General features: G+C 46.1%; 1 protein-coding gene across 2 annotated transcripts in view; it reads left to right on the forward strand.

The window, feature by feature from the left end:
- The window catches only part of LOC147012733 (zinc finger protein 40-like), a 116,454-nt gene that overhangs the window by 960 nt on the left and 100,253 nt on the right, over nucleotides 1–15,241 (forward strand). The window lies entirely within an intron of this gene.

Consider the following 15,241-nt stretch of genomic DNA (forward strand, 5'->3'; position numbering starts at 1 on the left):
GGTGAGAAAGTAAATCAGTTTTTTGGAGGAGGGGGGGATGTAGGTAGTGATTGGGGTGGTGGTGGTCATTGGTGGTGGTCTATCATTTCTTGAAGGGCGACTGTGTTGCTGATTAAGTGCCCCTCTACCAATACACGCACTGGAACTGGTACTCAATTTGCCGACCTCCGAAGGATGACAGGCTGTGTCAACCCCCCCCCACCCCCCTGGTGTATTAATTCAGCAGCGGACGGGGCTTGAACTCGGGACCCTAGGATCCCAAGCCACCACCCTAACCACTGAGCCAACACCAGGCTAGTTATCGGGGTGAAAGAGAAGAGTTGGGGTTTGAGGTTGCCAACACTTCCTGAAAAAAACCTCATTTCACCTTCTAGATTGGATTACCTGTAATCGCTTCCCCCACGTAATGGCATTGGATGCTTTGGGTTAGCATTTGGGTTTCCTCGACTTACAAATATTCATAAAGAAGGATAAACAAGCTCCACATGCAGTGCATGCAGGTGTACATCCATCACCTGAGCAGGTTAACTTTTCCAACCAGTGACAATGACAGCCTCATGCTTAACCACTCATAATAAATATGGTTAATGTGTCCAGAAATGTGACTCAAGGTGTGCGACTGAGAAATAGCGAATTGTCTTGAAATTTGGGAATCCCATAGTATAGCTATTCTCGACCCAGGTGTGGGGAACCTCTCCCTTTGGAGGGACGTAACAGATATTGTTAAACATGTTGCGGACAGGATCAAAAGTGTTGCGGGACAAATTTAGCTTGTGTGCCGGAGGTTCCCGTGGCTACTCGCGACTATAGAGCAACAATGCGCTAATTTCTGGGACCTGTGGTCAGAACCAATTCACTTCAGACAGAGCATGCATTGTCCTTGTGACCTGCATCAATGAAACGGCCATGATGCCTGGACAAGTGAGACTATTTTCCGCCTGAACTAAACGCTTTTACTGGGTTTCTGCTAATCTTTACGTATAAAGACATTCTTGTCTCATGCACCACGCATTCGTTGAGAAAAAGTGAGAGCGATCTGAGGAATTCTCTTAGCTTTTCTGATTACCTGATTTGATGAAAATCAGAATCGTCATCTGAGAACTTGCCAGAGACGGGCAGGGAGATCCGGATCATCAGAGACTAGCAGCTTGAGATCCGGATCATCATCGAGAATCATCAGAGACAGCTAAACAGAGAGATCCAGATCATCATCTAGGATCATCAGAGATTGGCCAACAGAGAGATCTGGATCATCATCTAGGATTATCAGAGACATGTAGAGAGATCCAGATCGTCGGAGACGGGCAGCTAGAGATCCGGATCGTCGGAGACGGGCAGCTAGAGATCCAGATCGTCGGAGACTGGCAGCGAGAGATCCAGATCGTTGGAGACGGGCAGCGAGAGATCCAGATCGTCGGAGATGGGCAGCGAGAGATCCAGCTCGTCGGAGATGGGCAGTGAGAGATCCAGATCGTCAGAGACGGGCAGATAGAGATCCAGGTCATGAGAGATGGGCAGATAGAGATCCAGGTCATGAGAGACGGGCAGATAGAGATTCAGGTCATGAGAGCCGGGCAGATAGAGATCCAGATCGTCTGAGCCGGGCAGATAGAGATCTAGGTAACGATAGCCGGGCAGATAGAGATCCAGGTCATCAGAGCCGGGCAGATGAGAGATCCAGGTCGTCAGAGACGGGCAGATGAGAGATCCAGGTCGTCAGAGACGGGCAGGTGAGAGATCCAGGTCGTCAGAGCCGAGCAGGTGAGAGATCCAGATCGTCAGAGCCGGGCAGATTGAGATCCAGGTCGTCAGAGATGGGCAGATAGAGATCCAGGTCGTCAGAGATGGGCAGATAGAGATCCAGGTCGTCAGAGACGGGCAGATGAGAGATCCAGGTCACGAGAGAGGGGCAGATGGATATCCAGGTCACGAGAGAGGGGCAGATAGAGATCCAGGTCACGAGAGAGGGGCAGATAGAGATCCAGGTCACGAGAGAGGGGCAGATAGAGATCCAGGTCACGAGAGAGGGGCAGATAGAGATTCGGGTCACGAGAGACGGGCAGATAGAGATCCGGGTCACGAGAGAGGGGCATGTAGAGATCCAGGTCACGAGAGACGGGCAGGTAGAGATCCAGGTCACGAGAGACGGGTAGGTAGAGATCCAGGTCACGAGAGACGGGCAGGTAGAGATCCAGGTCACGAGAGATGGGCAGGTAGAGATCCAGGTCACGAGAGATGGGCAGGTCGAGATCCAGGTCACGAGAAACGGGCGGATAGAGATCCAGGTCATGAGAGACGGGCGGAGAGAGATCCATGTCACGAGAGACGGGCGGACAGAGATCCATGTCACGAGAGACGGGCAGACAGAGATCCATGTCACGAGAGACGGGCGGACAGAGATCCATGTCACGAGAGACGGGCGGACAGAGATCCATGTCACGAGAGACGGGCGGACAGAGATCCATGTCACGAGAAGCGGGCGGACAGAGATCCATGTCACGAGAGACGGGCAGACAGAGATCCATGTCACGAGAGACAGGCATCCAGAGATCCAGATGATCAGAGTCGGGCATCCAGAGATCCAGATGATCAGAGTCGGGCATCCAGAGATCCAGATGATCAGAGTCGGGCATCCAGAGATCCAGATGATCAGAGTCGGGCATCCAGAGATCCAGATGATCAGAGTCGGGCATCCAGAGATCCAGATGATCAGAGTCGGGCATCCAGAGATCCAGATGATCAGAGTCGGGCATCCAGAGATCCAGACGATCAGAGTCGGGCATCCAGAGATCCAGACGATCAGAGTCGGGCATCCAGAGATCCAGACGATCAGAGTCGGGCATCCAGAGATCCAGACGATCAGAGTCGGGCATCCAGAGATCCAGACGATCAGAGTCGGGCATCCAGAGATCCAGACGATCAGAGTCGGGCATCCAGAGATCCAGACGATCAGAGTCGGGCATCCAGAGATCCAGACGATCAGAGTCGGGCATCCAGAGATCCAGACGATCAGAGTCGGGCATCCAGAGATCCAGACGATCAGAGTCGGGCATCCAGAGATCCAGACGATCAGAGTCGGGCATCCAGAGATCCAGACGATCAGAGTCGGGCATCCAGAGATCCAGACGATCAGAGTCGGGCATCCAGAGATCCAGACGATCAGAGTCGGGCATCCAGAGATCCAGACGATCAGAGTCGGGCATCCAGAGATCCAGACGATCAGAGTCGGGCATCCAGAGATCCAGACGATCAGAGTCGGGCATCCAGAGATCCAGACGATCAGAGTCGGGCATCCAGAGATCCAGACGATCAGAGTCGGGCATCCAGAGATCCAGACGATCAGAGTCGGGCATCCAGAGATCCAGACGATCAGAGTCGGGCATCCAGAGATCCAGACGATCAGAGTCGGGCATCCAGAGATCCAGACGATCAGAGTCGGGCATCCAGAGATCCAGACGATCAGAGTCGGGCATCCAGAGATCCAGACGATCAGAGTCGGGCATCCAGAGATCCAGACGATCAGAGTCGGGCATCCAGAGATCCAGACGATCAGAGTCGGGCATCCAGAGATCCAGACGATCAGAGTCGGGCATCCAGAGATCCAGACGATCAGAGTCGGGCATCCAGAGATCCAGACGATCAGAGTCGGGCATCCAGAGATCCAGACGATCAGAGTCGGGCAGACGGACGGAGATCCAGACGATCAGAGTCGGGCAGACGGACGGAGATCCAGACAATCAGAGATCCGGATCATCAGAGATGGACAAGCAGAGATCCGGATCATCAGAGATGGACAAGCAGAGATCCGGATCATCAGAGATGGACAAGCAGAGATCCGGATCATCAGAGATGGACAAGCAGAGATCCGGATCATCAGAGATGGACAAGCAGAGATCCGGATCATCAGAGACTGACAAACGGAGAGATCCGGATCATCAGAGACGGACAAACGGAGAGATCCGGATCATCAGAGACGGACAAACGGAGAGATCCGGATCATCAGAGACGGACAAACGGAGAGATCCGGATCATCAGAGACGGACAAACAGAGAGATCCGGATCATCAGAGACGGGCAAACAGAGAGATCCGGATCATCCGAGACGGACAAACAGAGAGATCCGGATCATCCGAGACGGACAAACAGAGAGATCCGGATCATCAGAGACGGACAGGCAGGTAGATCCAGGTCATCAGAGACGGACAGGCAGGTAGATCCAGGTCATCAGAGACGGACAGGCAGGTAGATCCAGGTCATCAGAGACAGGCAGACAAAGTGATCCGGATCATCAGCTGGGAGCTCATCAGAGACCGAACAAAGATAGATCTGGATCATCAGCTGTGAACTCATCGCAAACAGGCAGACAGACGTTGATACATCCTTTCACACTTGTATCTCAATGTAACACTTGTTTTTCGACAGACTCCAATATATTGAGACAAATGCACTTGATTAAACACGGTATCTGTCGTGTCGACCAAATTCTATCAATGTCAATGTACAAGTGATGCAGGAACAAAATGTTAACTAAAATAACAGAAGAAGAAGAAGAAGAAATTCGAGCATCTGATTATTAAAACGGTGTTGATGCTGCGAATTGAATCGTCAGAGCCGGGGGTGCCACCAAGTATGAAACGATATGGTGTAGGACAGAAGGGAGAGTTGGGAGAAACAAGTGAGAAGAGAAAAGGGTGTAGGACAGACAAAAAAATGGCCTAATCATCGACCCTTACCACAAACGATGCGGGTAATCAGCAGGTTTGGGAGGTGGTTTGGCCCTTGAGGAAAGGGAAGAGAAAAAGCAGATCGGAGGATGGACTCTGCCAGCTGGGTCTGGTTTCTTGGCCAAACCTATAGCACTCTGTGACGGAGTGATGACCTTTCCAGGGCTGGTTCTTTGCTTTGAAACATCAGCAAATTGGTGTGAGTGCCCAAAATGCCCCCATTAAAACCGCGGGCAAACTTTGATCTTGACCATGTTGCTTTGTTTGTTTGCTCGTATTATTTTCCGAACATTAAGCAAGCTTTTGGCACCATTCATACAATATGGTGTATGAATTCATTCATTCATTCATACAGACATGTCGCTTCATGTTCCTTTGAAATACAGGTGACCTTTTATCATTTCATGAATCTTATTATTCTTGTACAAATGCTTATCCTGTTGTTCCTCATTAGAAACAGTCCTGCTAAAGTTGTGATGAGATATCGATTGCTTTTTAAAAAAAAATTTAAACATTTTGTTTTCCCAACTTGAATGGAATCATTCAATGAATGGCACAGTCAGGACTGGCAGGATGGCCGAGAGGTACTCAAACTTGCCTTTTAAGTTGTCTAGCCTGGGTTCGAATCTCAACCGAGCTCTAAACACTCATCCCAGGGTTTCACGGGCAGGGTGATTCATCAATGTGTGGGTCGTCCCTCGGATGGTCGTTAAACTGGGTGTCCCCTCGGCATGCATTAGTTGGTGGACATCAAAGATCTCACGGTATCCTTCGCGAAGAGTGGGCGAGGTATCGCTGGCACCTTGAACAAATTACAAATTCTTGCCCTATCTACTTATTCGTAGATAAGTATACTTGTATGACATAACTTATATGACAAAAATGTCATATTTTGCTTGTTATGTGATCAAATGTCTGCATATGAGCTGTTTGAGAGACATGAAGAACTCTAACATTTGCTTTAAAGCAAAGATTTGTTTGATGTTACTTAGTCATTGGCAGCAGTGGATACACATCCAGCTTGTACCTTAGTGGGGCAAAATATCCTCGAGGTATGCACACTCCCCTCTGAGCTGTCTTTCCTCGGTTTGAATCTCAACCCAGCTATAAACTATCATCCTGGTGTTTCACATTCATAAATGTGTGCGCCATACATCGGAAGGCCGTTAAGCCGGGCAACCCGTCTGTCGGCACTGATCTTTGGTGGATGTTAAATATCTCACGGTGTCTTTCTCAAAGAGTAGGTGAGCTATCGCTGGCACACCAAACAATTTCCAAAATCTTGCCGCCTTTGTTTGAATGTCATGCCTGGTCAGCCGCTTGGTGAATGACCAGCCAAACGTCCTTGGCTCACCCCACAGGAAGGTGGGAATAGTAGTAGTAGTGGTAGCAGCAGTCATCTTCAAGGCATTAAATACATTCATTTCCACTTCTCCTTATGATTACAGCATTTCGAAAAGCTAACTCCACTGGAAAGCTAGACTTCATTGATGAATTTATCTTTTAGAAATGATCGTTGCAAATGTATGTGGAGTGACATTCATGACTGTTGAGTCCCAAAATTGCAGGTTTTTTTTATTTTTTTTGTAAATTTGGACATCTACTGAGCTGGTTCCAACGTGCAAGTCCTGTGTAATTTGCCTCGTTGTCCCTGGGACTTTGCCCAAAAGTCGCCTTGGCCTTGCCTCACAATCAATTGTAAATTACACGGAAGTTGTCCCCGTATTACGTCTTTAAGCTGAATATCAATACCAGGAACAGTGCCGAGTCCAGTCGGAAATGTTCTCGTTCCCACGATTAGAAGCAGTGCCAGAGCCAAGTGGATTGCCCACGATTTGCCAAAAGCATCACTCCTCATAAACCTTGGAAAAACGTGGAATTTCAAAACGAGAAATGAAGTCGATGCATTTGAGACGTGCCTGGAAAATGCTTGGGATTTGTGCCACTGGATGATCGTATCATTTTTTTGGCGGGGGGCAAGGAACGTCACGTGACCGTGATAATCACCTCGGACTTGCACAAGGAATCGCCTCAATATTTGGCTCGATTTATTGCCCAGAATGCATTGCTGTTTCCTGACCATAGCTGATTTTGGGAGATCTGGTTGTGACCCCTCAGCCTGGTCTATGTTTCTTTTTCGATGAGGCATTGTCGTCATTCTGCAATGCTCCAAGGCCAGGCAAATTTCTCGGGTGGTAAATCCACCACCGACCTGTCTTTGACTGTACAGGCTTGCAGAACATGAGAGCGACATTTTTTAATAATCATGACCTGATCTTTGGATCTCGATGCAAATGGAATTGTTGCATTGACTTGGACGCATTTACATTCCTTTTTGAACAGCTATTGTTTAGATGATGCTCGTTTAACAGCGGTTTTGATGACTTCCGGATGTCCTGATGTAGAAATTTTGGAATCGCCATCAAGTATATATATATATATATATATATATATATATATATATATATATATATATATATATATATATATATATATATATATATATATATATATATATATATATATATATATATATATATATATATGTTTTAATTGGTAATGAGACAGTTTTATGTTGTAGCATCTTTATGTCTGAGCTTGTAGATGAATTGTGTACTGTGGTGTCCATGTAATTAGGATGCAGGACTGGTATCCCAGAGGTTGTGGGTTTGAATCGAGCTGAAGGCCGTTGTGTTAATGATTTAGTTTGTACGCATCAATCATTCTCATCTCAGCAGAATTATCATGTCACTGTGGGATTGTCAATAGAACCCAGCTGGCTTGTTAATGACCTTCAGGTCAGGTCAGGTATGGGAGCATGCGCCAGAGCAGCACGTCGCTGCGTCCACTTTCTGCCAGTACTCTAGGGGCCTCCGTCTGACCACCCCCCAGGCAGATGTCTGCCCCATCCCAATCTCTTTGAGATGCCGAGAAACCTGCTCCAACCACGAGGCACATGGTCGGCCCATTGGCCTCCTCCACTCACGAGACTCCCTCGCTGAGAGAATCTGGTGAGCAGGATCAGCATCAGGAAAACGAGCCACATGTCCATACAGCCGCAGCTGACGCTCACAGACTATGCAGGTAACAAATCTCATTTGAGTCTCTCTCAGCAACCGCTCGTTGGACACAAAGTCCGACCAGCGATAGCCAAGGATTCTCCGAGGACACCTGGTACCAAAGGAATTAAGTCTTCGTCTCAGATCCTTGGTCAGTGTCCAAGTCTTGCATCCATAGAGCAAGACTGGAAGCACCAAGGACATGACGACTCGGACTTTCGTCCTCCCGCACAGGTACCGACAGCGCCACACCCCATTATCCAGTGAATCCATAACTCCCTAGGCCCGACCCAGGCATCTGTTCACCTTGACGAGCAGCCAGCAGAGACATGAATATCACTGCCAAGGTAAGTGAATCTCTTTACGACCTCAACATCCTCACCACAAACAGACACAGACAGGACAGCAGCATCCAAGATGTCATTGAAAGCCTAGATCTTAGTTTTGACCCAGGAAACCCGTAATCCCAGCAGCTCTGACCCCTAATTCAGCATCTCGAGGGCCCCCAAAAGGATATCTAAAGTCTCCGCAAAGATGACTGCATCATCTGCGAAATCAAGGTCAGAGATCTTGACATTCCGAAATGATGCACTGCAGCTTGATCTCTCCGACATCCTCCCCAGAATCCAGTCCATACAAGTGCCGAAAAGTGACCTTCAGAAAGGGCGCAAATCTACCTGTTCCACCTGGTAAGGTGTACACGTAACATGTCCCCACATTTTAGTTACCTCCTAGTCCTAATGTCGTGAGGGCAACTTAGAATAAAAACTTCTCCATCTTCAACAGCCCCAAGTATTCCCATCTTCTTGTGGGTTTGGCCAGGGAACATTTTTGGCCCAAATCTTTCACGAACCGGCTGGCCAGGTCTGACGTTCGAGAGAAGGTGACAGGAATTTGAAATTGAGCCAGGGTGTCAGCAACGACTCGCCTCCTCTTCGGGAAGTACACTGTGGGACCTTTAACGTTGAAGTAATGCTGGTAGATGGTACACCCAGGTTAACACCAATCCGAGGGATGGCATGCTCATCGATACCTCACCCTGCATGCATAACACCAGGACGGCACTTTATAGGTGGGATGAGGTTCAAAGCCAGGCTAGACCGCTCAAAGGGGAATGCACATCACATATCTGCAGGCTATCCTGGCAGCCACGTGCTACCCAGTGATAGATGTATATTTTCACTTCCTAAGGTGGTTCTGAAACTTTTGAGTCCTATGGCAAATGATACAATTTCAATATACAGGACAGTATATCGTTTGTTTAATGCTACTGATGTTGCTTTTAATAACACTGATTGTGGATTTGGTATTTGAATTTGAACATGTTCTCCACACTTGGTATTTGAATCAAATTGTCAGTCTGCCAGCAACAATGAGTTCAGTAATACCATGTGGAAAACAGCGTCTCCTAAGGTACGGTCGTTCACCACCTCTCACCTGTCTCCTCTTGTCGTCTGCAGTTACAAATGTGAACCTTTGATTGGGATGGTGGACTCAGTTAAAAAATATCTCTCGGTAATTACCTCCACCACCGAAGGTGGATTGAGGTTATGTATTCACCAATGTTTGTTTGTTTGTGAGCACGATATCTCAAAAAGGTTCTGGACTGATACAGCCAAAACTTGGTGGACGAGTTGGGTAGATGACAAGAACAAGCGGATTCGATTTTGGTTCAGATCTGGATGTAAATCCGGTCTCTCGGTGCGATACAAAATGTAAACTGCTCAGCCTGGCCGAGCTATGCGCTCTACCGAGTGCTATTCGAGTTTTATTTGCAGCCATTGAGAGTTTTATCCTGACCAGTTGTTTAAGCTTGTGTAAAAGCATGTGACATCTTGTCTTTCCGATCCGATGAATGTTACCTCCACACTTCTGACACGACACCACGAACCAATGACGGGCCATGACCTCATGGTATGAAAATAACGACGGGCTGGCTGGAGAAAGGGGAATTTAGCGATCGGAGGAGCAGGAGGGTAAATAGACTGAAAGTAAAAGAGATGGGTTGCTGAGTTGTACAAAACTACCGGCTCGTTATGGCTCGGCTAATCTCGTGTGCTCGCTGTCGCCATGATTAGCCATTCCGTATTGGGCTGTGTGCACTCATCCAGCTTCCATCGGATGAGGGAACTGTGGATCTCAATGACCCCTCTGCTGCTGTGTTGATCTCTACGTGCTTCAAACCAAGGTCTGCTCATGCTTATCACAGTTTTTCATTTCACAATACCCGCTTTACTCTTGATTGATTTGTTCTTGTATTTGCTCAGCAAAAGCTGACGAAGGACATAATGTCATCGAGGCTAGAGGAAGGCATCTGTTTACAAAATGACAGCAGGAGCTGTGGTGCATGTAGTTGTGACCGGTGTAATTGTCACGGAGTATGACTAATGCACCTTTTCGATCGTTTTCATGACACTTTTCATTTGCAGACTCATTTATCAATGACACTTGAGAAATCGACTTCTCATAATTAGACATTATAATCTATTGCTTAAAAAGGTAGCTTATTGCCAAACTCGAACATTAATGACTTATTGATTGAACCTGGTGTCTTTTATGCCGCAATCTCCAAAACATAGTGCAGGATCTTACTGCGGTGGTGTCTAAATGTTGACAATGATGTACTATGATGGGGACTTCAAGCTGGCTGTCATGTCTGCAATGTGTACGCCGAATCGCATGCTTTGTCTCCCAAAGAGTCTGATTTTGGGCCATCCCCTTGGCAAAATACTGAAGTCCTCGATGAGTCGAGCATATGATTGAGTAAATTGCTCTCTTAAGATCCTCCCTGGTCTATAACTGCTGTGGCATCCTCATGGAATTCAATCAATGGTATCCCCAAACAGGAGGGCGGATCATGTATTTATTCTGCATTCTGGATTAAATAAACTTTGACTATTTTTTACCTCTGCACTGAAGCTGGAAGGAGGTTACGTTTTAACTTTTAATCCCTGTTTGTCTGTCTGTGAGCGGGATATCTCAAAAAGTTAAGGATAGATTCGGACGAAACTTTGTGGACAGGTTGGGTGTGTGACAAGGATGAATTTATTCGATTTTTGGTGAAGATCTGGATCCACATCGGGTGGGATACGAGAATTATTTTTTTTTTTAAACCGATTGTTCACCATTGAGAGATTAGGTCCAAAAAAAACATATATAGCATGCTATTTCAAAAAGTTATGAACAAGTTCTGACAAAATTTGGTGGATGAGTTAGGGAGGTGACAAGAACAAGCTTATTCGATTTTGGAGTGAGGTCCGGATGCAGATCTGGCCTATCACTGGGATTCAAAACGTAAACTGTTCAGCTTGGAGGAGGTATGCGCTCTAATGAGTGCCGTTTTAGTTAATAGTGCAATCACAAACTTTTTATGCATAACATGTCAGGCATTTCCATGTCTGATGAAATGAGACAGCAATTGGGTAAACCAAGAAGGCTTAATCAAATGATCAACAAATATATTCTGTCTATGGGGAATGTAGATAAGAAATAGCTTGCACAATGAGGTCATTGTAAAGTTGAAATGGACTTGTTGTCACCAATTTTTGCCACCTCTTTCCTGAAAAAGTAAACCGCTACAGCAACACAACTTTGTTCTTGTCTACGCTGGAGAGTGGTGTTGCAGTTAAATGTGGAAATATGTGCAGTCTCTCCACGAATTTGCATTTTCCATATCGTTACCTCAACGTTACCTCAAAGAAGACGGTCAGCATGACTTTGACATTGCTGCGGACCTTCCTTGCTTTTTTTGGCCTCGGGGATGTTGGATGCTACCATTGTGATGACTGGACCTTGGTTTCTGGGTCGTACCCATAAACCCAGGTCTCATCGCCAGTGATCAGTGTTGAAGAAGTTGGGATCGCTGTTCACAGCCTCCATCATGTCCTGTGCGATCTCCAAACGGAGTTGCTTCTGCTCGATCGTTAGCAGCTTTGGCACGAACTTCGCTGAGATTCTCCTTAAGCCCAAATCCTCAGTCACAATGGAATGAATGGATCCAATGCTGACGCCTGCCTCGTCTGCAACTTCTCTGATCGTGATTTGACGATCCTACGTCATCAGGGTCCTCACTTGGTCAATGACTATCTCATTTCGGGATGTCGAGGGCCTACCAGAACGTGCTTCACTTTCCACTGATGTGCGACCATCTTTGAAGCAGTTGTACCCCTCTTTTATCTGTGTAGTGCCCATTGCTTCGTTCCCGAAGGCCTGTTGAATCTTGCGGATCGTTTCCACTTGGGAATCGCCAAGCTTTACACAAAATTTGATGCGGTAGCGTTGTTCAAGTTTTTCCGTCATTTTGTCAAAAACGAAAATCCGATGGCACTCACTTACACTTCCTCACTCATCGGCGGTCTGTCGGCGACTGACAGCTGCTGCAGGCGGGAAAATATTCACGCATACGGATTAGGATCACCTACATACGTGCACCAAACCACGCCTCCCGAGCTTCATTTGTTTACGCACGAAAAATTAAGGTTGGATACTTTTTGAACACACCTCGTATATTGTTCAGCTTGGCGGAGGTATGCACTTTACCGAGTGCTGTTCTCAGTAACATTGTTTCTTCTCAATTCTAAACCAGCAGAGGTGCAAGGAAGATGTCGGTATCATTCGATGAAGAATCGGTGCATTTGTTTTTAGCTTTCATCCATGTCTTTATTTGGTACATTTATCCACTTGGAGAGGAGATGAACAATTATATTTGTAAAGGAGCAAAAAGACTCCACCTTGTTATTTTTCAAGACTTTGCCTGGGCACTAACAGTCATTTCCAAGCTCTGTCCCAGGTTTCACAACAGCGGGGTTTCCCCTGGCACACCACCAATGCCCCCAGCCTCGCATCTACCTCTCTCGCTTCTTTGAGCAGACTCCAGTAGCTAGAGAGGTACATGTTTTTAATCAGGTGTATAACCTCAAATTTGGTTTGTTGGTGCATTTGTGTCCTTCCATACTTGTAAAGCCTTGGTGATTACATACCGATGGTTTAGTTACACATTCGTGGAAAGTTTTTCGGCTGAAAGCCGATGCTCGTAAGTTTTCTACTCTGACCCTTTGTGGAAAATAGTTTGATGGTGGATTTTTGGAGCTGGCAAGCAATGTGTCAGCCTTTTAGCAATGCCAGCAGGGGGCCACCATGAGGAGCGAAAAAAGGAAGGAAGGAAGGAAGGAATTGAAACTGCTGCAATTGGTGTTTTACTTTATGGGTTTGTTTTGGCTCGAAGACCACTGTACCATATTCCCAATCCGATTGTTGGAACCTTGGTCTTCCATCGTCTTGTACACAATCTCAAATTTTCTGCTTTTGATTTTGAATGTGTACTTTCTGCCTCCATATTGAGTAAATCTAGCTGAACAAACACAATAGGTGTAATTAACTGAAATTGATAGAGGTATTCCAACATTTTTCATTTACTTAATTCTAACATTCAGATATAAATCCGTTTTTCATTTCCTGTTTTTTTTTTTTCCTCCTCCATTCATTCTTTCTATATTTGTCCTTTTTTTTGTAACCCCATGTCCCCACCCTTCTTTAGAGTCTTGGTTCCCCCACCCCTACTTTCTTTGTCTCCAAATAAATTTTCCCATTTAAATTTTGCTCTCCTTTTTATCATTTGGTGATCAATTACTCAATTCCCTCTGACATTCTGCAGTTCACTTAATGATGCAACTTCCTCAATCAATGGCTGCCCCTTCATTAATGACTTGTATCCCTCCCACCTTTGTGCGAACGACCCTCAGCACCTCATCAAATCACCATCCTTTAAGCCTTGACCACTGATCCTTCACTGGGCTCCCTTTCAAACTCCTTCCCCATCCAACATATATATATATATATATATATATATATATATATATATATATATATATATATATATATATATATATATATATATATATATATATATATATATATATATATATATATATATATATACGTTATGTTTGTGGGGTAGATGGAGGAATTTCATTGAAAATTAGGATTGTATAGAGTAGCATGGTCCGTGGACGTGTAGGAGACATTTTGATGCAACAAGGAGACATTAAGTTGTTACGTGTCACCGCATAATTAACACAGTACTGGGGAGGGGGGTGGGGTGGTGCTGTGTTAATTCGGTAGGGTTTAAGGATAATTTTACCAGTATTTGATTGCCCCCTGTGACCTTTTCCTATGTCTTTGCATTTCCAAGACAGCGATAAAAAGGAATCATGTCCTTAAAACTACAACTGAGCCAGACATTTCTGAGCAGGCGTAAACCCCACCTCCTGGAATGACAGCTAGCAAACCACACCCTTGGAGTGGATGATTAATGGGCGTGACATCAGAGGAGAGACAAGAGAGTTAGGATCGGAGCGGGACATGAGGAGGAGCGGTACAGAAGTGAGTGAGGCAGGATCGGTGGTTGGAAGAGGATGGCATTAGGGCTGGCTTTCCCTCGACATGGTGAAGAAGGCTGCATGATTCTCGTGTTCGTGCTGAGGCAAATTTGCCCACGTGATGGAGGAAGACGCAAGCCATTGACTGTTTGGCTGGGTCGTGTGAGACCGCGCTTTGGAGCCTTGTGTTGGGCCATCGGGGAAGAAGGCGGCGCTATTTGGCAGAGGAACAACATATATCCATTTAAATCGATGCCAAGCTTCTCATATCACGATTTATAACGCAAATTTGCCATAATATTGAAGATATGTATCCATATTCTTTAATTTATTTTAGTTACTTGCAGAGGCTAACAATCAAATGAAATTATTTATTGGATTTCAATGCACAACAATGCATGCAGAGTTGAACCTGAGTACCCCCAGCACTTGCACAAAATCAGTTGGAAATTGGCCCAGCCATCTTTTTTCTATGATTTTCAGAACTGCACAAACATACATACTGAGAATATCCTTGAGGGTGGGGGATGGGGGGGGGAATTTTTGGTGTCCTAAGCTGGGGCCTAGAGGTTCTCTGGGTGAGGTTGGTAGAGACTTTTTAAAATTAAAATTGTTCCTGGCTGCTCCCAGAACAGTTTTGTATCCCATAGACAGGTTAATGTGGCAGGCATTTTCTGTTGTTCAGGATGCATGCTGCAATAGCTGGTGTGGCACTTGCTTCCTGGTACCCACTACAGTCATGGGGTCTGATCTTGATTTAATGTCTTGTAGGGTTTGAACGGTTCACTTCAGGGTGGTGCTTCTGCTCCGCACTCACGGGTGTAATGGGGGCCTACTCCCATGGAGGAGTGGTCCAATTGTATTGACCATGCATTCTGACCCTTTGGGGTTAGGGATGTGTGTGCTTGATTGACCATGTATTTCAGCCTTTGGTCAGAGATGTGTGTTTATGCTCATGGGACAGTCTTGTTGCACTGTGTTCTTTGGTCGTGTGGTCAAGATGCGTGTTCTGAGCTGTTAAAATGTTTTGATTTTTTAACTTTTTTTTTTGTATAAAAAGGCTGCCCATCATAAGATGAGGG

This window comes from Eptatretus burgeri, chromosome 14, assembly GCF_056783735.1.
Source record: "Eptatretus burgeri isolate ZD-2024b chromosome 14, Ebu_testis_v1, whole genome shotgun sequence".
In the NCBI taxonomy this organism is placed as follows: Eukaryota; Metazoa; Chordata; class Myxini; order Myxiniformes; family Myxinidae; genus Eptatretus; species Eptatretus burgeri.